The 24,151-nt window shown below is 48.4% G+C and overlaps 1 long non-coding RNA gene across 1 annotated transcript; it reads left to right on the top strand.

The window, feature by feature from the left end:
* The first annotated feature begins 13,773 nt into the window (after positions 1-13,773).
* LOC135451907 (uncharacterized) lies at positions 13,774-22,652 on the top strand. The gene is made up of 3 exons (XR_010441469.1): positions 13,774-13,965; positions 14,984-15,027; positions 15,800-22,652. It is a non-coding gene; the product is annotated as an uncharacterized LOC135451907 (long non-coding RNA).
* The last annotated feature ends 1,499 nt before the right edge of the window (positions 22,653-24,151 follow it).

Here is a 24,151-nt window from a genome sequence, read left to right as displayed (position 1 = left end):
TCCAGGTTTTTGGTCTCAGGTGGCAAAATGGCAGTGGACTGAGTCTTCTAAGGTTTAAATAAGCAGGAAGGTTTAGTGAGTGACTTCCCTGTGGAGAGAAGCAAGACTCGGTGACCAAACACACCCAGAAAGAAAATGGGAATAATTTGGAAGCCTGTTGGGCTCCAGTCTATTGAAATCCACTTAAATTGAAGCTCAGGATCAGCTCTCTCAGGAAAAAGAGGACACCTGTCCCTCCTCACCAGGGTGGGACTCAGCTGGTCTGGCAGGAGAAGGCTGTGAAGTCTTTGGGATGTTGATATTTTAGCTGTGGTAAGAGAGAGGTGATTGAGTTGGTGGATAAGTCATAGATGTGGGTGTTTTGTCCTTTTGGTTTTTTTTGTTGATAGTGGAAAAATACCACCCAAGAAACCCAGATCAGTGTTCTGGCCTCATCCTGACCCTAATTTCATCCCACTCAGAGCCTTGTGACAGGGGACAGTTGGGATTCTCCATTTAGAATAGATCCAAGAGGCAAAGGCTGTGGTGCCACTGCTCCTGAATCAAACCCTTCAGGACGAGGTCTAGAACAAAAGAGAGCCATGGGCTGGTCATGCTATGACTAACCAGCAGAAATCTACTTTTTCACACAGACCTGGGTGAATTTTTCAAAGGATTCTGTGTGAGTATTGGACAAACCCCTCTTTTGATGTCTGCTGTAGCTGGGAAGTGGCAGAAGGAGCTGAGGTGACACTGTTGCTTACCCACCAGGTTTCAGAAGTGGGCTGGAGAACAACCTGTAGACTTCAGCTGTAGATACTTTGCCCCTTTTAGGGAAACTAGAGATCAAATCTGGGCAGAAACTGCAGGCATGGAGGAAGGACTCTGGAGAACGAGAGCAAATGTGTGCCTAGTTTGATCTGCCAAGTTAAAGGCATCTGCGTGGTCTTTGCAAGTAGGATCACAGTCCCTTCCTAAAAATTTCGGTAATTAAGCTTCTAAGGATTTCATTTTTAATGGGAACTTAATTCTTGAAATTAAAAGCCGATGTTTGTGCTCAGTAATTGCACAGAGGGGAGAGAGAACATTCTCTGCTGCAGGAATCAGCACTGGAAGGGGAAGAACTTTAATAAATCAGGAACCAGCAAGCTGCAGCAGCCTGGAAGGTTAAGACCTAAGGGATGATGTGTCTTTGGCCTCTCAGGAAACCCAGGTGGCTGAGGGCAGCAGGAGCCAGTGGAGAAGTGAGGAGATCAGCTGAGGTCCATCAGGCCACTTGTCACTCTCTGGTACCGCTCCCATCGCGCTGCACCAGCCTTTGGAGTGTGTGCCGAGCTTTCCTGGGATCCCCACCTTGTTGCCTCCTGTTGCCTGTTCTGGAGTCCTGCTGGAGTCCTGTGGCCCTCTCCTTGCTCAGCGCCATTGCCGTGACCCCACGCAACCTGTGCCTATCTCAGTTTTTCACATGGAAAAAGGTCACGGCAGCATCTCTGCTCTGGAGCTTGGGAAGGGCAGAGGGAGATGTGATGCAGGAGCGCGAAAACTCCAGCCACACTTCAGCATCACTCCCAAAAAATGAGAAATAAACGCAGTCCTGCAGAATCTTCGCAAATCCCTATTTTAAGCACACGTATTCATGCTGAAATTAAAAAAAAAATAAATCGCTGAGCTTTAGAAAAAAAGCTCTTTGATTTATTAAATCTGATTGACTGGGTTCCTGGAGCATGTACAGACTTCACACAATGCAAATGGTGCTGATTAGATAAGATGGTGTTTAAAAAGAAAAAAGCCCAGCCATAGAAAGAAGATGCAATTAGATTAGCAGATCCAAGGCTGTAAGTGCAGATCGAATGGGCTATAAACAATTTAAGGCTTGGGAGAAGGCCAGTGCTGCTGAGTGTTCATTTATAGTCCAGTCTGCTGGCTCTCTAATCCAAGAGGAGAAAGCAAGGAAGAAGAGGAACAAATTCTGGGAAAGGTGATTTTTCACACTGAGACCTTATCAGGTCATCTTAAAAGACTTCTGAGCATCTCTGCATCTACCTAATAATGTATATATGCTTTAAAATAATAGATATATCTGTATATAACCACTGAAACCCCAGAGCTGTGTGTTCATTCAGCCCTTCTACCCCTCTTGGCTGTTTGTGTGTGCATCTGTCTTGTCTAAATCCTATTTTCATGTCCACATCCAGGTGAATTGCAGGAGATCCCCAAGTGAACCACCAAGGCACCTCTTGCTCTTACAGCTTGAATTGGCTTTAAAAACAACACTCCCAATCACTCCTCATTGGGGTTTTCTTTTGCATGCAGTCAATGGAGTCCCCTTAAGAATTTCTGAGAGTTTTTCTGGATGCATGAATTCATTGCTTGGGTCCTTTGAGCTTTGCAGGCTGGAAAGGGATGCTGGAGGCTCATGTGAGTATTCCGGTTTTCCTACAGCAGTGCTTCTGGGAGTCGAGTGTTCATGTAACTCCTGTTAAAGGAAAAAGGGATTCTGAGCAGGCAGGAGGAAGAAAAGCCTGGGAGCTGAAACTGGATGTACCCTGTGGTTATGAAATCAGACCAAGTGGCCATCTCTGGGCTTTTTGGATAATGAGTGATGGGACTGAATTCCCACGGGGTGACTGTGGATATGTCCATGGGGGCAGATCTTCATGTCCCTGCTGTCTGAAATATTCATGAACTTCCTTTCAGGGAGAAAAATCCCCAGTAAACAGTAAATAATTGTCTGATACATGGAACCAGGGACACTCACTTTCTTCTGGGGACGGGTTTTGGCTTTTGTTTAACAACACCTACAAATCTGAAATACCAGAACCCTTTGCAGAGGGGAATTTCTGGTTGCCTGAATGGTTTTGATCCCCTCTGTAAATCTGTGTGGAGAGGCATTTTTCTCACTGTTCTTTATTTCCTACCCTGATTTCTAACCTGTCTTCTCATTTGTTTTATGTCCCTGTCCTTCACTGCAGGATGGCATCACCTCCTCATACAGCAGGGTCTGCCAATTCTGTTATTTGCTCTTTACTTCTTTTTCCAGCTCGTTAATGAAGAGGTGACAACAGATGGGTCTGGGAGTGATCTCTGCTGAGCCCACCAGGCACATCTCCCCTTCCTGACATGCTGCTGTTTGTCACCTTGCCTGCTTTATGGTTGCTTTCTCTCTTCCTCAGGCACACGCCTTTTCTCATGTCCAAGTTGATTTGAGCAGAGCATCAGAGTGATCTTTCCTGGGATGCTGGCTCAAATGTGTTTGTAAAGCTGAAATACAGTTTTCTGCTTCACTTGGATGGAGGAATGGAGCAAGTTGGACTAGGTAAGGTCTGAAAAATCATTGTTCTGGTTATTTCAGGCCACGTTTGTTGTTGAGGATGGCTCAGCCTTGGGAACCCTCGCTGGATGTGTCCCCCATCCTGGTGGTCTCTGCTCTCAGAAGGGGCATTGGCTGCAGCTCTTGGCCACAAGAGCTTGCTACTCAGTGTCTCTCGTGCAGGGAGAGGCAGGCAAAGAACCTCTGTGTCCTACACAAGCTACAAGCATGGAGGAACTGAAGGTCTTGGAGCAAACAAAGCTAAGAGGAAATGTTCTATCACAGTTGAGAACTTCACCCCTGGAGGGCCTGGTCTGTGACCCCTCCTTGCCTTGGGATGTGGCTGCTACCAGCAAGGTGAGAACATGGCAATAAATTTCATGTGACAGGTCTCAAATAGAAATGTCGCTTGGCTTTCCACCCCTCGCTTGGCTGGGACAAAGCTTGGGCACGGGCAGGAAGCCTTTGTCTGTCCCTCCTTGGAGCCAGCAGGATGTCCCAGAGTGGCTGTGCTCTGGAACAGCCTCTGCTTGCACTCTGGCAGAGCCAGGATTTACCTCATGGCATCTGATGATTTTCCCTCCCCCCTAATTGGTTCCGTTAATTTATTGTGGACAGGAGCTTGTTCTGCCAAGTGCTAATTGCAAAGGTTATTGTTTCTGCCCTTTTCAGAGCACAGCAGGAAACCCTTTAATTCCATCACATGAAAAACAAGACAAAAAATGCCAGAAGTTTCTATGCTGGATGTGTGTCCATCATCCCATGTGGTGTTTGTGCCACAGAGCATCAGCTGCCATTTTCTTCCCTTTGCAGGGGAAACTCTCCTGTCCATGGCATGGGGGTTTGGCTCCTCCTCACCATGATGAAACATGCCCTGGATCCCAGATGTCCTTCATCCTCTGACCTGTTTGGGCCTGGATTGGGAGGTAGGATGTGTGCATTCCAAAGGCTGGAAGCTGGTGAAATTATGCCATTCCCTGAGTGGGAATTCTTCCTATCCTTGAGCACGTCTAGATGGCACGAGGTGGTGGCACCTTGTCCCCCACCATGGTTTCTGGTGGTGTCTGATGCTGCCTTCTCCACCCCGTGGGTGAATCATTGTTGTTCCCAGGTTATCTGAGCTGGCTATAGCCCCTCCTTCCCCTGGTGAAGGGAGCCAAGCACCCTGGAATCTGGAAGGGTTTTCCTGGCTACACAAGCTGGGCACCTCGGGTGAAGTAGGATGTCTCAAAGCCAAGCTATTTTCTAGCATGGGAAAGGAGGAACACTTACTGCTCCTAACTACAGTTATTTATCTGCTGCCAGGGCTTCAGCATCTGCCTGGATTAATCTGGATTTTGTGGTGGGCAGCAGCCATTCAGCCCAAGTGCCTGGCATTACAGTCCTGGTGGATTTTGGAGGTGAAAAGCCCAGAGTCTCTCACGGGGGTTTCTGCCAAGCTGTAAAGCTCATCCTGGTTCTCCATGCTGCTGGAAAACCTGGTGGAGCTCTTCCTCCTTGGTGAGGCCATAGGTGTTCCTGCCATGCCCTGTGAGCATCCTTTCCCTGTGCTTTACACAGCCTCTGTCCCCTGGGGCTCTGTATTTGCTCTCCCAGGCTTTGTTCCCACCACAGGGTTTACTCTGGCTCGTTTCCTCTTTATCTCATATCATGGCTGCTGTTTGTTTTTGTTCAGCAGCTCAGAAGCTTTTGGAAGTGAGTGTTTATAAACACAGGGATGTTTGGGACTACATTTGGATCCAGCAGCAGGCTCCAGGGGCATTTTGTACAGATTATGGGGATGACTTTGTGCTGTTTCTTCCCTGCCCTCTGGCCCAGTATCCTTCTCATGCAGTCTTTTCCACAAAGCTCAGGCTTTGCCCTCCTCTTATTCTCTCTCTGGTCCACTCCCAGCAGGTACCCAAGGTGAACCATCCCTCACTGGGCAGATATGCACACACTAACAGATTAATGACACATATTTCATTCTGTTCCAGCCTAGTCTAATGAAACATGATAAATGTTTTATTCCAAGTTTTACCAGCATTCTGTTTCCCCTATCCAGAAAGTCTGGCTGGCACCTGTGGGCAGCACTTGCATTTGAAAGAAGCACCGTTAAAATCTAGATTTCAGGGAAGGAGTGCATATATCAAATTTAAAGGCGTTTTTGAGCTTAAGATATAAAGGCAAATTACATTTTATAGTGTGACTTTAATAGCTGAGGAGCTGTGCAGGCAGTGAGGTGGCTGGTGGCAGCTCAGGCAGTATGTAGGACACCGTGCCAGCCATATGTGTCGCCATATCTCACACGCAGCCTTGCAAGTCATTGCTTTTTATTGAAGGCAGGAACTTGCCAGGATGTCAAGGCTGTCTTCTGCACTTTTGAAGAAGTGCCATGCTGTCTGTAATCCCCAAAGGCTGGTGACAGGAGGGCAGCAGGCACAGCCCCACCAGGTATCTCCTGTTCTCTGGGCCCTGTGTGGGGGAGCTGAGGCTGGGCTCCACTTCAGCACCTGCCCTTTTCTCTCCATAATGAAGAGTCCCTTTTTATTCCTGTGTGCCAGGCTTCTTTCCTTCTGCCTTCATCCTCATGCTTTCCATCTGTCCTTCTGCCTAGCCATCCTTCCTCACGAATTCACAAATCTTTCCTTCCCAAATTTTGGCTGAGCCTCCCTCTCTTTGTGTTGGGTGCTTTGTGAAGGCTTGTGCTAATACCTGGCCAGGATGAAAGCCTGACCTCTTGCAGGGCCAAATGAGGCAGCATTTTTTTTTTTTACATTGTTGGCCAGAGGATGGACTCCTTGGATGTGTATCTCTCAGATATCCCAGGGCTTTTCCTGGGGCTCAGTGTGTGTGCTCTGAAAGCTGCTTGTAGGAGAAAAGACAGCTCCATGTGGTGCATTAAATGGGTGTTGTTTCACATGCCTCAAACTGAGGAAGATTTCTGGTAGTGAAAAAGTCCAATCACAAAGGAATCTTTCTTGGTTATTCAATTTGTGCAATATCTTATTAGAGGGGAAAACCAACTGTTATCTGCCCAGGAAAGGTTAATATAATAATAAGCAGATACTGACTTCTATTGAGATGAACATGATGATTTATTGACCCGAGAGGCAAATATGCAGTGAAGCAAAGCCAGGGTCAATATTCACCAGGAGGAGAATAAATTCTTGCATTTTCTACAATGGTGAGACCACACACATTGGTGTCACCAGAACACATTGGTGCTGGTAGTTGCTTTTTCAGTGAGACAAGTAAATATGGTAGGCTTCCAACAGGTACTTCACCTTGTTTCTTTAGAGAAAATGTCAATTTAGAAACGCTCCCTTCGGATGTTTTTGTCCTTGAAAACACTTCATGAAGTATTTAAAAGTATTTTCGTAAAAACCAACCAAACAATAAAAGCAAGTCCCAAGGGTCACAGTAGTTTTGGATTGCCAGATGTATTTCTTGAATAAATGATATCATTTTATTTCATTTTATTTTGCTTTATTAGAGAAAAGCTCAGCTTTCAGCTTCTAAGCCTGGCAGCTCCCAGCCTGATCAGCGATGTTTCTGCACACGTTTTCATTTCGATTGCAAGCCCGTTTGTCATTTCTGAAATGCCTCAGCTCAGAAATGTCAAGCATCTCTTGTAGTCAGCATGGAGAAAGGCAGCTCAGAATGCTGGCACCTGCTGCAGGGAGCAGCATCCTGCTGCCATGGACCACACAGCCATGGGTGTGGGGGAATTTTTGGGAGCAGGGAGGTGCAGCACGTGGAGATAACTGGTGCTTGGTTGGGCTGTGGTGGGTATCACCCTCCACAAGAAGTGTTTGATGGAGTTTTCTCCTCTTCCAGAGCTGGTGGAGCCCAAAACCTGATCCTGGGAGCTGGCCCCTGTCAGCTGCTCCTGCTGGGTGAGAAACACAAATCCCTGTGTTGTAGCATGCCAAGGGGATGGGCATGGCAGGAATTGTAAACACACCCGGTGGGAAGAGGGAGAGGAATTGCACTTTTCCAACTTGAACAAAGTGACATGAACGGGGATATTATTTTAGAAAGTTTATCTCTTTTGTATCTATGGTGACAAGATCTTTATCGGGGTAAGACAGACTCCCGGGCTGTCTGCTCCTTGTTATCTCAGGGTAGGATGACAGTCTAAGTGTCACGTCTAGAAATGTTATCTCTCCTTTATTATTTCACTTGTGAGGGGCTAACTGGAGTGTTATCAGGGTGTTTACAATCAAAACACGTGCAGCTCAAGTGATAAAAGGGAGAACAGACATCTGATCTCCAAGGATATGAAGACAATGCAGCCTTGAGCAGGAGGAGATGGATCTTATTATTGAAAATGGTTTGGCAGGCTGGGAATGGACAAACAAATTCAGATCATAAGCTTGAGAGATGGGCTGGGGGAGAGGCTTGCACTCAAACTCCTGCAGAAAATGGAAAAGTGATTGTATCAACAGCAGTCTTGGCTAAAAGAGAAATATTTTCCCATAAAACTTTTATGACTTTTTTTTCTCTTTCTGTACTCTTCTCACTTGGAATGTGATATGGAAAGCTGTCAGGACCAGCAAGTGGAGCAGAGCTGCTCTAAGCCAGTGAGGATCTGAGGAAGCTTAGCCAGGCTTGGAGGGAGGAGAGCAGGGAACTGCCAAGGCCACTGCTCAGGGAGCTCATTTCGATTAATTCCTTATCTTGCCTGGGTCACTGCTGAGTTAATTTAGAGAGGGCACAGACACAGGGTTAGTGGTGACCATAAACCTTATCTGTGATCTCTTTAGGGACAGGGAAGCTAAATCCCTAAAGGGCTTAGGGATCTGACCCTGGGATGCTTCTGCTGCTGGTAATTGAGAGGAGTTCAAAGCCATCCCAGACATCAGATCCTCATTAACCTACAGCAGGGGCAGACCAGGTGCCAAATGGTGTCAGGTTGTTTATCTAACATGAATAATCCTTTGTAATTAAAAATGGGGTTGTGCAATGCTCCATCCAAATCCAGGCCTGACTCCTGGATGTTGTTGTGCTCTTGGCTAGAATGGGCTGCCTGGTTTCTCTGGTGTTGTGGAGGATGTGGCAGGCACATTGCATGCCTTCCTTCCTCTCCATGCCCATGGTCTCCAAGCTAAGCTTTGTGGCTCCTATCCCACAAAAAAGATGATTTTCCATCATTTTTCCTCCCTTGTTTGTCTGTCCTGTGAGGTGATGGCACATAGAGAATGAGCAGAGGGTCAGTGGTGGCCTCAGAGTCAGGAGGAGACCCAAGCTGGAGCACAAATTCCAGCACCAAGGTTCCCTCTCTTCTTCAGGAAGGAGATGGGGACAGTACAGGGGATCTGGATGTAGATGTGGGCTGGTGGAGGATGAATAGTGGGCTCCTAATGACATCTGAGCATCTCTGTTGGCCTGGCTCAAAATGGGAATTAAATTCCTGCTAAATAATTACCAGAAAATTCCTGGTAAAGGGAATGAATGAACATGAACTTATGGGCAGTGTTATTGTGCCTGGGCCTATCTGCTTAGCTCCATGTTCCTCTTGCTTTGAGGACCTCCTAAATCAACCTGTTTTCAACCTGAGTGCCTCTCACCTCCTTTTAAGGACTAACACCACAGGGAGCCCTTCCTCACCTGGGGGGAGAGCAAGGCTGCATCTCCTCTGCCTTGTTTATGAGAAATAATCTCTGGTGGTGGCTTTCTTGTGTGAAAGCCCAGCTTTGGAGGGCCCCTGGGGCCACTTTGTAGAGTGACAGTGACCCACTGCTCCCCCCTGCCCTTCATCTCTCACACCTTTAATTGCACTTGTGTTTCTGGGGCGGATGGAATTCATTATCCAGCAAACAATGTCCTTTGCAATATCAGCCTTAATTAACTGCTCCCCTCTGTATTTTTTTCTGCTCTTATCCTCTCCAAATCTCCGTGCTGAGCCAGGCTGATGGCCCCCCACATGCATCAGTGCCAGCCAGTGAGCCATGACCAGATAAGAAGAAATGGAATTCCTTATCTCTTTTTTACAAATACATACACATGCACACACAAACACACAAATCTGGAAAAGGTCAAGGTTACTGGGAAGGGAGAAGGCCCTTCAAGACAACAAAACCCCTTCTCTTTTAAAATCTCCATAGCAACTGGATGGAGCATCATGGGATGTCGAGATGAGAGAGGACTATTCTTCCCCTACAACACTCTTTCCACTTCATTAGACTCTTTATCAAGTATCTCTGCACTGGGCTGAGTGAATTTTTTGTGTTGGGGAGTAGTGCAGAGGACTCAAAAGCATCCTGACCTTTTCAGTGGGACTTTGGGAGTTCCTTGTGGGAGTTGCATCCTCTTCTCCTGCCTTCCTCCCCCACAGCCCCCTTGTCTCTGGTTCACATGACCTTCTCATCAAAAACCCTGTGCCTGGTGAGGTATGAAGGGCTTCTTTAGAGGGAGAAAGGAGCAGGGAAAAAGAAGAGAGGAGTATGAGAATGTCCTTCGCTGGCTCTGGAGGTGTCAAGACCCCGGCTGTCAGAGCTGTGCATCTGCAGGGAAGATTAATGAGTCTGCTTAGAGGAAATCCAAATAAAATAGAGCAGAATAAATACCAAGTGACTGTGTGGGTGATGAGGGGAAGGGTGAGGAGGGAGCAAGGGAGTGTGACAGGGCAGAAGTAGATATTCCTCAGTCTGGTAAGTGTTTGAATTCCCCATGGAGGAGTGAGTTAGCACAGGAAAGGGCTTTGGATTTAATCCTGTTGTCCTCAAGTGCCAGGGCTGTGCATGGGTCTGTGAGAGCCTTTAAAGCACTGGTTGTACTGAGGCACAAACACTGGGTATTTTTATCTCCTTTTTCCTAGGAAAGCATTCACCATGGAGAAGAATTTTGTGTTCAGCTTCTCAACCCTTGGCCTGCGTTGTCTCAAGGTGCTTTGAACTGCTCTGCAGCGGGAGCTCTGGTTGTTCTTAGGAAACATCAGAGCCTGGTTTGTGCTGGGCAGAGGCTTGGAGTGTGGGGAGGAAGGGATTTAAACCTTCCTATGGATCCAAAGCAGGGTGGGCAGCAGGAAAGGGGTTGGGATTGTGCCCCTCTGCCCTGCTCAGGTGAGACCCCACCTGCAGAGCTGCCCCAGCCCTGGGGCCCAGCACAGGAAGGAGCTGGAGCTGCTGGAGAGAGCCCAGAGGAGGCACCAGGGTGAGCAGAGGGATGGAGCAGCTCTGCTGGGAGGAAAGGCTGGCACAGCTGGGACTGTTCACCTGGAGAAGCTGTGGGGTGACCTAATGCTGGCTTTCCAGGGCCTGAAGGAGCAAGAAAGATGGAGACAATTTCCTAGGGCCTGGAGTGACAGGACAAGGGGGAATGGCTCCAAACTGACAGAGAGTAGGGTCAGATTAAATACAAGAAAGAAATTCTCCCCTGTGAGAGTGCTGAGGCCCTGGCACAGGGTGCCCAGAGAAGCTGTGGCTGCCCCTGGATCCCTGGGAGTGCTCCAGGCCAGGTTGGATGGGGCTTGGAGCAACCTGGGATAGTGGAAGGTGTCTCTGCCCATGGCAGGTGGATGCAATTGGTTGGTCTGTCAGGTGCCTTCCAAACCAGGCTATCCTGTGATTCCATTATTCAATGGTGGCATCCCACAGGAGAAACTGGACCTTGGAGCTGACCTTCCTGGGGGAACTGTGACTTTACTTTGAAATTGTTGTTGCTTTTTCTTTTAATCCTCAGATTTTCACTTCTTCCAGGGAGCCACGTGTGACAGTCTGCAGGTGAATTTGAGCAGACCTCACACGATGAGCACCCAGCTGAGCATCTCTCCCCACAGCTCAGGGTCTGCAACTCTGAATGTTTGAATCTACATGAATCAGACAAGGAGAGGGGCTAGTTACCATGGCCAGAATTGATTCAAAAAGTGTTTGTAAAGAGCATTGAGGCTGGACATGCTTGGACTGTGTGCTCCTGAGCTGTAAGATTTACATGGGTGTTTTAGGAGAAAAAAACCATAAAAAAAAGAAAAGAGCTCTGCACTTTCAGTAAAAGTCAGGCTATGAATATCCCAGTCCCACTGCTTCAATCCTCATGGGAGTAATTTTCAAGAGGGAAATCCCATTAAGTCATAAAGAGCTCTTAAGTAGTTCCCTCTGATGAATTTGTGGCACTCTGCAAGTCCCATAATTCCCAATATCCAGATGAGGAAACTGAGGTTAAGTGACTTAGCCAAGGTCATGTAGCAAATCAATAACCACTCCAGCCCCTCTGCTGTTCACTCCATGTGTCTCTGCTGTCAGCAAAGGGATCAATCCTCTCCACCCCAGCCCCAGGGATGGACACCCAGGCTGTGAAATGTTGGATTATCTGGGAAAAAGAGGCCCATCTTCATTGAGAGCTGGGCTGGGGAGCAGCCCTGGGACTCCCACAGGTCCCTGAATGGAGACATCCTCCCATTCCTGCTGCAATTCCCACTGCTGGCACAAACTTCCCATCATGAACTCTGGGGTTTGGGACAGGAGCATCTTTGGTGTGGGGACAGAAAATTGCCTCATGCAAGAGCTGCTGGCTGTGATGAGGGTGAGAGTCTCTGTCAGCCTCTGTGTGTTCTTCTTCTTTCCCACTGCTCAGCTCTCCCCTTCCATGTTTCAACTTCCTCTGCTCATTTCTTGAGCTCGTGGTGGGGGATGTACCAAGAGTTTGGGGGTATTTCAGGAGTGGGGATGTGTGTATTCACTCTAAGCTTGCTTCCTGTGCATGGCTGGTCCCAAAAAAAGGGTTTTTTTTCCCTAGGATCAGGCAGACCCTAATTCTGGGACTCTTGGGTTACTTATTCCAGTTCACCTGTTTGTTGTCTTCATCAAGGAATCCCAGAGTGGTTTGGGTTGGGAAGGACAGTAAAGCCCATCCAGTTGCATCTCCAGGGACGCCTTCCACTGTCCCAGATTGCTCCAAGCCCTGGCCTTGGGCACTTCCAGGGATCCAGGGGCAGCCACAGCTGCCCTGGGCAACTTTTGCCAGGGCCTCAGCATCCTCACAGGGAAGGATTTCTCCTGTCTATCCAATCTAAATCTGTTGTCTCTTCACTTTAAGGCCATTACCCCTTTATCCCTTGTTCCCAGCCCTCAGGAGTCACACAGGAATGGGAGATGCTGGATGAAGGCATCTTCCACTTCCCAAGCAGGTGTTTCTCCCCTGACACTGCCTTGCTTCCCTGTTCTTCTCCTCCAGCTTTCCTACAGCTAATTCAGAGCTATTTGAATTCCTGGTCCTGCTCTTGCTGCTGCTTGGCTGTCAGGCTCTGCTCCCCTCCCAGGTAAAAGGGTCAAAAGCACAACTGGAATTTTGGGGTTCACCCACTGACACCTGGCATCCCTGTGCTGCCTGGAGTGCATCCCACATCCCTGCTGGATGCTTCCCCCAGAGGCTGGGCCTGACAGGTTCATGAGAAGTTGTTCTCCATGCTAGACTCCTTCCTGCTTTGCTGTAAGGTCCCTGAATGGTGACATGTGCTCTATTTATGTCTCCTCCTTCCTCCTGATCAGCACTTCTCCAGGTGTTTGGCACTTGCCAGACCTCTGGCATCCCTAATCCTGCTCAGCTTAACCTGCAGGAAAGGTGCTTTTGGGAATATTGCAGGTGGGATGGTCAGGAGGAAGGTCAGCATCCCCCTGCACCATCTCTCATGGATTTACAGCTCCTCCAGGAATGCCCTGACCTAATGCAGAGCCTGCTCTGTGTCACAGCCCTGGTGCAGAGCTGGCACTGCCTTTCCCAGCATGGCTGGCACTGGGATGATGAATGGGAGCTCCTGCAGGGGAGAGCTTGGTCCTGCAGCTCCTGGAGGCTCTCCAAGCCTGGCTTTGCAGTTGGCCAAGTGTTTCACTTGTTTTGATGCTTTTCATGTCTTTGGGCAGCTTGCTGTGTTTATTTTGGGGGGAAGGTCAGCAGTCCCAGCTGATGCTGGGAGAATGCTCTGGGGGAGAAGCATCCCTGGAGCCAGCCCTCCTTTCAGCAGCACATGGCAAAGCTCTGAGCCTTCCCTTTCAGTGGGAGGCACAGGAGATATTTTGGACTGCAAGCTGTGGCTTTAAAAAAACCCACCCAGTAGTGATTTGAGGTTTTCTTCTTGAAGCCTTCCTGACTTTGAACATAAATTGCATCTGTTTTGGTAAGCAGGCTACCAGCAAGCCAGACCTGTTCCTGGGATTACTGTGACCACAGGTATAGCTGTTTGTTTTCCATGTGGGATGACTTAGGCCTCTTTTCCCTGCCCTTGTGTGCTTGGATTTTACCTTCCTGCACGTCGTGGCATTTTGGAAAAAGCTGCTTGTTTTACAGAGCAGCTGTGTTGTCTTAATGCAGCTGCAACGTGTGTTTGTCTCAGGGCACAGCAGGACTAGGCAGAGGTTTTATTAGATCATTCCAAGTCCCAATAATCCCTGAGTCTCTCAGATCTGTGGCTGTCAGCTGTGCTGCTCTTGCTCCGTGGGACGGGGCTGGAAGCTGAAGATGGGAAATCTCTTGTGTGTGATCCTTTATCTGCTTCATCTCACAGCTACTTCTGCCCTCCTGGCTGTTTGTGGCAGCCAGAGAGCACCTGATTCTTGTATCCCAGACCTTAAACCACAGCCTGGCAGCCTCCAAGGGATCCTCCCTGCTTGGGGTGCTGTTTGTGGGACTGCTGGTGGCTCTGGATCCCAAGGAGCGTTCCCATCCCATCACCACCGGCTGCCAGCATCGGGATCACGGTAAGGCTGCTGCTCCCTGCCCCCAGAGTGTGTTCTGTGTGTGTCCTGCTGCCAGAGCTGGGCTTTGCTGCCTGCTTTTCCTCTTCCCAGTTAGAGTCTCCTGGGTGCCCTGTGTTTGGATGTGCGCTCTCTGACTGGGGTGAATTCCCTCGGTGCTGGCAAATGTTTTATTTCATTGCTGCACTCCCCTGCCTTGCACCTCATCCTGTGATGGGCACATTGCTGGATCAGAGATATCTTGTTACTCTCAGAATGGTTTCCTTTTCCTGCAGTGCATTCTCAGTGTGTATTGCTACTGTCACATTTTGCTGTACTGCTCTCCTCTCACCCAGTGCTGGCTGCAGTGTGCTTGGGAGACATCCCACTCCTTAAACACCATTTGAGGTTTTCTCTGGCAGAGATAATGTGGGGATCATGCAGGTCACTCCCTCGTTTAATTCCCGGTGTTTATCAGCTGTAAATTCACCTCCTGCAGCTTTTGCTCCACGGCTCCATGAATGAACTTTTATTTTAGGCTTGCGTAGCATCTCCTGTGCTGACTGTACCCCTTGTATTCCAGTCTGTGCTTTTCCTTGGCATACAGCTTAGAACTCCCATTGTCCTCATGCTGTTGTGACTGGTGGAGTCCTTTTAATTTGTCTGTATTTTGCTGCATCTTTGTTTCCTTCCTCTCAGAGCATCAGGGAGGTCTTTGTTGTCCAGCACGATCACGGCTGCTATGTGTCACCATGCCTCTGCTTGCTTGTTTGGGAGCTGCTGGTTTCCTAAAACTCAGCCTGGAAAGGGATGCAAATCACATCCTTGGGCTGCTCTGATCCATGTTCTCACTAAATGTGCATTGCTGTGTTGTCCCAGCAGCTTCTTGTCCCTTTGTTTGGCTGCTTTTATCAATTCTTATAGAGTTTAGGGGAATACACAGGGGTTTTTTCCTTCCTCAGTTCTTTCATACAATTCTCTATTCAGGGAATTTCCTGCTGCTTTTTACTTAATTGTGGTTTTTTTTCTGTTGTTCCCAAAGGCCACCCAGGGAGTTGGACATCACGGAGCTGGACACACGCCAGGGTAGGTAATGGATGTGACCCCCAAAATTGGGAAAGCCACCATGGAAAATATGACTCAACCTAAAGGCTCTGGGCTAGAGGAGGGAGACTTCCCCAATCAGGGGCAAACCAGGCAAGCTGTATTTTCTGATTCACCCCACAGAGCTGCTCAGGGCCTGGTTTGGAGCAGTGTCCTGCGTTTTGTTTCTCCCTCTGTGCCAGCTCATGTCTTTGCTCTCACATAGGATCTTGAGTGCTTTCCCTGAGCCAGCTTTGCTCAGCTCAGACTTCAGCAGATCCTGCATCTTGGTGGCATTTCCTGGGGCTTTGGCATCTTTTGTGCCTGGAGCAGGCAAAGCAAAGGGTCCCTCTGCAGCTTTGCTCCCCGCAGTGCCTCATTGTGCTGTTCGGCAGTGGGAAGGAGCATTTTGCCTCAAGTCTGCAGGGACACAGAGGGACACCTTTAGTATTTGATGTTCCTGTGGGTCAGAAATGTCTTTGTGGAGGGTGTCAGGGGGTTTTCCTCAGCTTGCTGCTGCTGTGCTGCTCTTGGAACAGGCACAGGCTTTCTCCAGCAGTGTTTCAGCTCTTTGTTCTCTCCCTTATCCAGCCCCTCGGGTAATTGCCCAGTTTCCCCACAGTGAGCTAAAGAGCCTCCTATTGCTGAGCACAGCCCCTTTCATTGCTGCTGCTCAGGGCCAGGCTTTGGGATTCAGCCCCAGCCGTGCCTCCCCCTGTTCCTTTGGGTTTCTTCCTTGCCACGTTCACACCTTTCCACTTTCATGTACCTGCAGGAGCCGACTCGCTTCTGACACCGAGCTCAGTCTCCAAACATAAAAGAAGAGAAAGTCAGGACAGAAAAGCATTGGAGCTTTCTTCTTCCTCCACACCTGCTGTTCCTGGTCGTCAGGCACTTCCAAAGAGGAGAGTTCTCCAAGTTCCCAGTCATTACCCTTTACATAAGCATAATATAGTGCTGCACTTCCTACAGGGAAGCTATCTATTGTAGCAATCTGTAAAACAAAAGCTGGATTGCTCCTTCTCCCATTGCTCCCAGAATCAAAAAGCTGCCTGCTGTTCCTCAAATGGGAAGGCTGAAAGCCTTCATCAGAGGGTAGTTCATTTTTACACGACATTTTTACACTCAAGCAAAACTGAAAGCAAGGCATAATTTGAAACAGCCATGCTCGCCGTTAGAGCAGAACCACACAAATAAAATGCCTGGGATGATGGAGTTGAATATGTTGCAGTCAGAAAAATGACAGCTTGCAGGGAACGAGGAAAACTAGATGGATGAATGGGAATTAGTGAGGAGCAGACTTCCAAGGCAGACAAATCAAATTGAGAGCGTGGATCATTAGATTCAAAGGAAGCAGGTAAGGAGTGCACTAAATTGTACCTTAAACAACAAACCGAGGGCCCCAGCCTCCAGGGAGAGGGGATGGAACAGGGCTGGGGATATGGGAGTGGCTCCCAGGTGTGTCCTGGCCACTGGCATTGTGACCTCACCCAGGTCACTGTGTCCTTCACATCAGCTCCTGTGCTGTGGGGCATGGCAGGCACTGGACATAGAGGATGCTTTGAAGATCTGCAGATGTGCCCAGCTCCAGAGGAGACAGCTGAAGCCTTTCTGGATGGCCTGTCCTGGCACCTGTCACCTTTCAGGGCTGTCACTGATATCCATTGTATGGAGCTGGCTCTTTGCCTGTTTTTTTTTTTTTTTTCCCAGAAAAAAAAAGGTGAAGAGATATACAAAGGGAGAAATTACTGTGTTGTTGAATTTTTCAAAATTAACTGTGCACAATTATACCCAAGGAAGTGGGCTGGAAGAAAGACACTTCACATACAGCAGCTCTTTGCAGATGTGAGAAAATGTGGCATGGTTTGGACCTGCCAGGAAACAGCTGAGCTGGGGGAATTTGTGTATTTTAAAAATAAAGCTCATGCTTTTCTTGGACAAACTTTCAGGTCACTGTAACACAGAACCGAAGGTCACAATTTCTAAGAAGATTATGAAATGCCCCAGATGCTCAGTGTGACAGTCTAGACAAGGCAGCCAAGGGAGAAATGCTGAAGGAAGTTCCTGGGATTGGTACAGGAAAGGAGAGCCCGCAGGATGGAAAACTCCACACAGAGCTTCCCTTGGTGCTCCTGCCTGGACACTCTGCAGAGACTGGTCCCAGCTGAGTCCTGCTCAAGGATAAAACTCATGGTCACAGGGGAACTACTCCCATTGGAATCCCATCTGGCTGATTCCTCCATTTCAGCTGAGGTGGAAGTGTCACTGGATCTCACAGAGACGTGTGAATGGAATGATAAGGAAAGCTCTCCAGCAGGAGCTGAAAAGCACCACCCTTGCTGGGAGTATAAGCCAACAGATGCTTTACAAAAGCAAAAGTGATCTGATCATTCCCACAAGAACCATAGAATCATAAAACTGTGGAATGGTTTGGGTTGGAAGGAACCTTAAAGCCCATCCAGTCCCACCCCTGCCATGGGCAGGAACACCTTCCACTGTCCCAGGCTGCTCCAAATCCTGTCCCAGCTGGCCTTGGGCACTTTCAGAGATGGGGCAGCCACAGCTTCTCTGGGCACCCTGTGCCAGGGCCATTTTATAAACCTGATATTAGTGCTGTGTAATTGAGGGAAAGGCATCCTCTGCTGTTCCAGGTTATCCATTGTTATCCCAGGTTTAGCTGCTTGAAGCTCTTACTGAGCTGCCCTGATCTGAACATGGCAGTTGTGAGGATTCTTCTCCCCTTCGTGTCCTAATGTCTATTTTATCAAAGGCTTTATTGTTGAAGATGTTCAGCATGTCCAGAGCTTTCCCATCCCCTTGGCAGCCTCCCACATTTCGCCCTGCCATCAATCCCATCCTAATTCGCTTGCCATGCAAGGTGCTCCCCTGCTGGTTTAGTTGGCCAGCCTGGGATGTGGTTCCTTCCAGCAGCTCTTAAGAAAACCCTTGCACATCTTTTCCTTCATTTTATCCTCTTTTTCCTTTTAGCTCTGGTTGTTTGCAGCAGGCTCTGGCAGCTGTAAATGTTAGTTAAAGCCTTATTGATGCCCGGTGCTTTCCAGCCGCCTGGTGCAGCAGTTTATTTGGGTCTCTGGTGATGTTTAGAGATGCATTTCCTCTCATCTCTCCCAGCTATATTTTACTGTTTGCTCATTTGCTTGATGACAGTTTGCTGCTGGGTTTTGGAAGAGCTTTGCAGTGCATTATCTTGTGAGTTAATCCTGACCTGTTTCCTTGGCTCCTGCAGCTGCCCTGGCACGTCCTGAGCCGGACGCTGCCGCTGTCAGGAATTTTCTGCCAGGTCTTTGCTGTCAATATTTTTGGCCATTGCTCTGTGTCAGTCATGTCTGGATTAAGCTCCCCTGTGATATCCTGAGGGCGAGATGAGCTGTGTCACTGCACAGGGGATCAGCCTTGGTGCTGTTGGGGAGGTTCCTGAGGGTTGGAGAAGCTCCAACCCACGGGGTCTGTCTGGGATGGTTCTTGCTACGAATCTACGTTCTATGATTCTTGAGCTGTCCTAGGAGACTGCTTCACCTTTTTCAGGATGATTTAAGAGGATGTGCTGTTCAGGATTCCCACTCGAGTGTTATTTATTAGTTTTGTAGTGTCTTCCAGGCTGCTTTCTTCAGGCTAGTGTTGATTCCTTGGGGACAAAGGAAACAAAGGCAGGAGAACGCTCGCAGGAGGGATAAAACAGGAGTCTGACTGATATCTTCTCTCTCTTTCTCCATGGTGTTTTTTCACAGATCAAAAATCAATTAAGGGCGAATTTCACTGGGAACTCTTTAAACAATGTGATATTTCATTAGAGATTATTGCAGGCTCTTTAACATTTGCAGTCCAGGTGTGAATTACAAAATTAGCCAGATTCCTTTAATGATTTCCTCCTAGGTAACATTCCTCCAAGCACCCTGTGTCTGGAGCAAGCTGTGCAGCTGCTGCTGGAGAAGGGGTGTTTATTGCCTCCCCCCACGTCCTGATGGAGACACAGGACTGGAGGAATGGTTTTGATTGAGACAGCAGCCTGGCTGGGCACAGGGCTGTGGCCTGGAAGATGAAAAATGAAGGAAATAAGAGTGGAATGCTGTAAGAGAGGTAGAGAGGAGCTTGGAGATGAGCAGATTTGGAGTTTTTTTTCTGCAATCCCTTCTTGAGCTGTTACCAGCACAAGCTTGTGCCTTTTTGAGACTTCCCTATGGCTTTCCAGGTCCTTCCCTTGCTCCTGGATCTGTCCCTGCTGCCATCTGAACCCCACAGCACAGAGACAGAAGCACTCTGGAGGTGCCAGTGAGCTTTCACTGCCATCTGGATTTCTTGGGACACAGCACTCCTTCAAACCCTTCCCCTCCTGAAGGCACAAAGAGCTGAGCAGTCTGAGTCCTCTGCTCCAGTGCAACTCCCTCTCCATCATTAATCCTGCCTGGAACTTGCCCTTTTCAGTGCCCATTCCCTCCCTCGTCCATCTTGCCTTATTCACAGCCCAGTTATTGATCCTTATTTGGGGCTCATCTGTCTTAGTGAGCTCGGGGAGCCACCCCTGGCAGGGAGAGGAGCACCTTTCATTGCTTTCAGGGTGCTGTGGTTGGGTGGGAGGGAAATGGGTGAGATTTGGGATGCACCACTGCAGGTTTGATCCCGCGGTTGCATTTCCTGAGTGCTGACTGCTCTCCCCACCTGAGCACCTGCTCTTCTTGGAGATGCTGCTTTTCCCTGCAAAATTTTCCTTTCCTCTTCTCCTAAAACCATCTGAGCTGCTGCAACAGCCCCACTACAGCAGCTCAGCCTCTCCTCCCTCTCCCTTGAAGTCAGCAGGACCAGGATTGGTCCTCAGGGCTCCTGTAGAACCACGTACATCTGTGTTTGTCCCACTCTGCCTCCCTTTTCCCATTTCTTGTCCCCTCACCACAGTTCTGCCTGCATTCTTCTCTCTCTGCACAGCTCTGCCCTGCCCCAGGAGATGATGGAAGGTTCCTTTGCTCACTGCAGTGAGGAAAGGCAGCTGATAAAACCCCACCACCCTCTGCACTGACCATAATTGCTTTCCTGGAGAACAGGGGGGAGAGGCAAACAGTTCTGATACTTTCCTTGAATACTCTCTTGGGCCCTAATTATTTTCAGCTTAGGATATTTTCTGTGTCAGGGAAGACTCATCTGTCTAATAATCCTTGCTGGATTTCGTTTCCAAGTATTTACCCAGCCCTGCCTTGAGCCACATAAACTTTCCAACTCCCTTTCCTCATAGCCATCTTCCCTGATTTGCTGTGGATCCCCTGGATTGCTTCCCTCTCCTTGTTCTGGGGCTGGACCAGGTGGTTAAGGAGCAATTGTGCACCTGAAGGGAGGTTGTGGCAAGGTGAGGTCAGGCTCTGCTCCCAGGCAGTGACAGGAAAAGAGGAAATGGCCTTGAGCTGTGCCAGGTTGGACACCAGGAGGAATTTCTTCATGGAAAAGGTTGTTAAACATTGGGAGAGGCTGCCCAGGGAGGTTTGGAGTCCCCATCCCTGGAGGTGTCCAAGGAACCCCTGGATGTGGCACTCAGAGCTCTGGGCTGGTGACAAGGTGGTGATCCATCACAGCTTGGCCTCAATGGTCTTGGAGGACTTTTCCAACCTCAATGATCCTAGGATTCTGTGATCCTCCCACACTCCTCCAGTGACTCAAGATTTTTGAATCCCCTTCTCCTGCCTCTTTTCTAGGCTGCAGCATCCCAACCCATTGGGTTGCTCTTCATGGAAAAGCGTTTCCAGACCTTGTATAATTCCTGCTGTCCTTCCAGGAACCTTTCCTTCTGAATTCCTCCTGCTTTGCACTGCTGGAGCCATGCAGGGACACATCCACATAGCTCACCTGCAGAGTTTTGGGGTACTTTGTGTTGCTTGAAGGAGCTGCATGTTTTGGAGGAGCTGGCCCTTACTTGTGAAGGTTTCTATTACATGAACCTTTTCAGCAAAGTGCCCTTTTTTATGAATCCTGAAAGAGAACTCTCTGCAGCTTCCAATTACAATCCTGGCTGCATCTTACTTGAATGGTGTTTACTATTTAGGGTGCATTTGAAAAAGCATTTTGGGAGGCATCTTTCAATTCATTTGTAGTGGCTAACATTATCCCTAATGCTGGAGGAAATTAAAAAATGCTTCTTGCTTAGAGGCAATGAGTTGAAATGAAAATGTGCTGTGTGCTGGTCCATGGCAACATCACTGAAATGTCTGGATGTGGTGCCAGGTGCTGCTCTGAGAGTTCAGCTGTGCCCAGAATGACCTGGAGTATCTTTGGTGGCCTTTGATGGCAGAGCTGGGTGACCAAGCTGGGTCTGCTCTGGGGAATCTGCTGAAGCTGCTCAGTGCATCCAGTGTTTACACAGATAATTTAGTTCAGATGGGCTGGTGGGGTCATGTGGGCACAGCTGTGTGCCCTGAGTGCAAGAGAGACACTGAGGGGCTGGAGCATGGCCAGGGAAGAGAACAGAGCTGGGGAAGGGAATGGAGCACCAGGAGAGGCTGAGGGAGCTGGGAAGGGGCTCAGCCTGGAGCAAAGGAGGCTCAGGGGGGATTTTGTGGCTCTGCACAACTCCTGACAGGAGGGGACAGCTGGGGGTGGTCGGGCTCTGCTCCCAGGGAACGGGACAGGAGGAGAGGAAATGAGCTCAGGCTGTGCCAGGGGAGGTTCAGGTTGGACATCATAAGGAATTTTTCCATGGAAAGGGTGGGCAGGCCTTGGCAGGGGCTGCCCAGGAAGGTTTGGAGTCCCCATCCCTGGAGGTGTCCAAGGAATGTCTGGATGTTGCACTCAGTACTCAAGGCTGGGTGACAAAGTGGGGATTGGACACAGGTTGGACTCAATGGTCTTGGAGGGCTTTTCCAACCTTTATAATTCCATGATGTGCCATTTATTCTCTTCACTGCTTGGAAGTCCAACAAAGTGCAAGGGGTAAAAGCTCAGGAGGGTTTGGTTTGGGGAGCTGTGGTTTCATGAAATCTCTGGTTAACCCTGTCAGGAGCACTGGCTTCAGATCAGCTGCTGGAATGCCGTTCCACCTCTGCTGAATTACCCAGATCTCATGGAACAGTTTACATTGGCTGAGGAAGAGGAGTCAGCCCAACACAAAACCTGTCCTGATGTGGTCTGAGCAGGTTTGGGCCAGCAGTGAGAGCCTGAACTGGGCCAGTGTGTTATGTCCCCTATGAGGGGCAATGGGACAGGACTGACAATTCCATCCATGATGCCTGAGAGTGTTTCTGTGCCTGTGTTCGTATTTTCACCTTCCTGAAGGGAACGTGCACAAGTAGATAAAAACCTGCTCTAGTGGATTCCAGCATTAAGTCAAGAGACTATTGGATTTTTTCAAGGGCTCACACAACTCTCCTAAAAAGCAGGTTGTTATGTGTTAGTTTGGAGCCCTTTTGTTCAGCCTCAGGTGTTTTCATTCCTTCAAGGTATTTACTGAAAGGACAAGAAGAAAATGACTCAAGGTGGCATCATGCAAAAAATTCTGTGTTCAGCACAAGAGTGCTACATTTTGGCTTTTCCTCCAGCAGAAGTGGGATACCTTGCCCCTCTTTTGAGTCAAGTGTCAGATTAGAAGAGTAGAAAGAGGAAGAATAACCCCACTAAATCAAAATCACTCTGAAAGAAAACACTGCAGAGCACAATTGTCCTTCTCTGTGTGAGGGAGAGGTGGTAAAGAAGGTACCATGTGTGACATGTGTTGGTTGTGTTCTTTGATGCTCTCATGGCATCAGTCAGGATGGAGACACAGAAACATGAGCAGAACATTAAATAATTCCTGTAATTAAATACAGTAAATGAAATTAATCCATTTCAGTTGTAGCTGTTTATGCAGCAACAGTATTTTTTTTCTTCTCCTTTGTTTTCCCTTTTCATTTCTTTCTTTGTTTTTTGGGTTTTTTTTTTTTTTTGCCTTTTTTGGGGTTTTTTGAATTGTTTTGTTTTGTTATTTTCTTGGGATTTTTTTGTTTTTGTTTTTTGGGGTTTTTTGGGTTTTTTTAGGTGCATATTTTGAAGGGGTCTAGTAAAGGATTTTAATGGATCTCTGGGAAATATTACTAACTTGGTTTGTAATTCTGAATCCTGAAAGCTGCTTGGCTGGGAAACTCCATAAACCATTACATTTATTTGAAATCTCTATCCTGGAGCCTTGCCTTGCTATGGATGATGCATTTAAGCTGAGGGGAAGCAGAACAAGAAGAGCTGACCTCGTGTTTTGCACAATGGGTTTTGCAGGCAGAGATTTAATAAGGGGAATTCAATATTTTTTATTCAAGGTACTGTTATCCATATCTGACTTTTCAAAACCTGCATCTCTCTGCAAATGTCTCACTGTACTTGTAGGTTTGTCCTGAGGTTTGATTTTTGCCTGGAAAGGGAAAGCAGAGTTAAGGTTGTTTATGATGTTTAACTCTGACTGCAGCATCTCATTTGTTGCCTTGCCTTGTTCAGGGGGTTTTCAGCACCACCTCATTACTGAATCTTCTGCTTTTCCACATGTACTGCTCTTCCAAGGGTCTCTTTCAGGCAAGTAAAGGCATTTCTGGTGCATTTATCTGGATACTGATGGGCTGGGAGAGCTGGGGGGGCTCAGCCTGGAGAGGAGAAGGCTCCAAGAAGAACTGAGAGACCATTCCAGTGCCCAGAGGGGCTCCAGGAGAGCTGGAGAGGGGCTGGGGACAAGGGATGGAGTGGCAGGATAAGGGGGAATGGCTTCCAGAGTGTGGATTTAGATGGGATATGGGGAAGGAATTGTTCCCTGTGAGGGTGCTGAGGCCCTGGCACAGGGTGCCCAGAGCAGCTGTGGCTGCCCCATCCATGGATGTGTCCAAGGCCAGGCTGGACAGGGCTTAGAGCAACCTGGGATAGTGGAAGTGTCCCAGGGCACAGGCTGGAATGGGATGAGTGTAAGGTTCCTCCCAGCCCAAGCCATTCTGGGATTCTATGTGTATGTGAACCAAAATCCTCCTCCTTTCCACCCCTGAAGCACATTAAAGCTCTCACACGTGCAGCCATTTGTGGCTGAAACAAGCTCAAATAGAGAGCTTGTGGATGTGATTAAATACATTTCATCACACACTGCACCATCCTAGTCCTGACCTCCAGAACTGGAGAGGGG

Source organism: Zonotrichia leucophrys, chromosome 9, assembly GCF_028769735.1.
Source record: "Zonotrichia leucophrys gambelii isolate GWCS_2022_RI chromosome 9, RI_Zleu_2.0, whole genome shotgun sequence".
Classification (NCBI taxonomy): Eukaryota; Metazoa; Chordata; class Aves; order Passeriformes; family Passerellidae; genus Zonotrichia; species Zonotrichia leucophrys.
The sequence above is the reverse complement of the archived record's forward strand: the minus strand, read 5'-3'. Positions and strand labels throughout refer to the sequence as shown.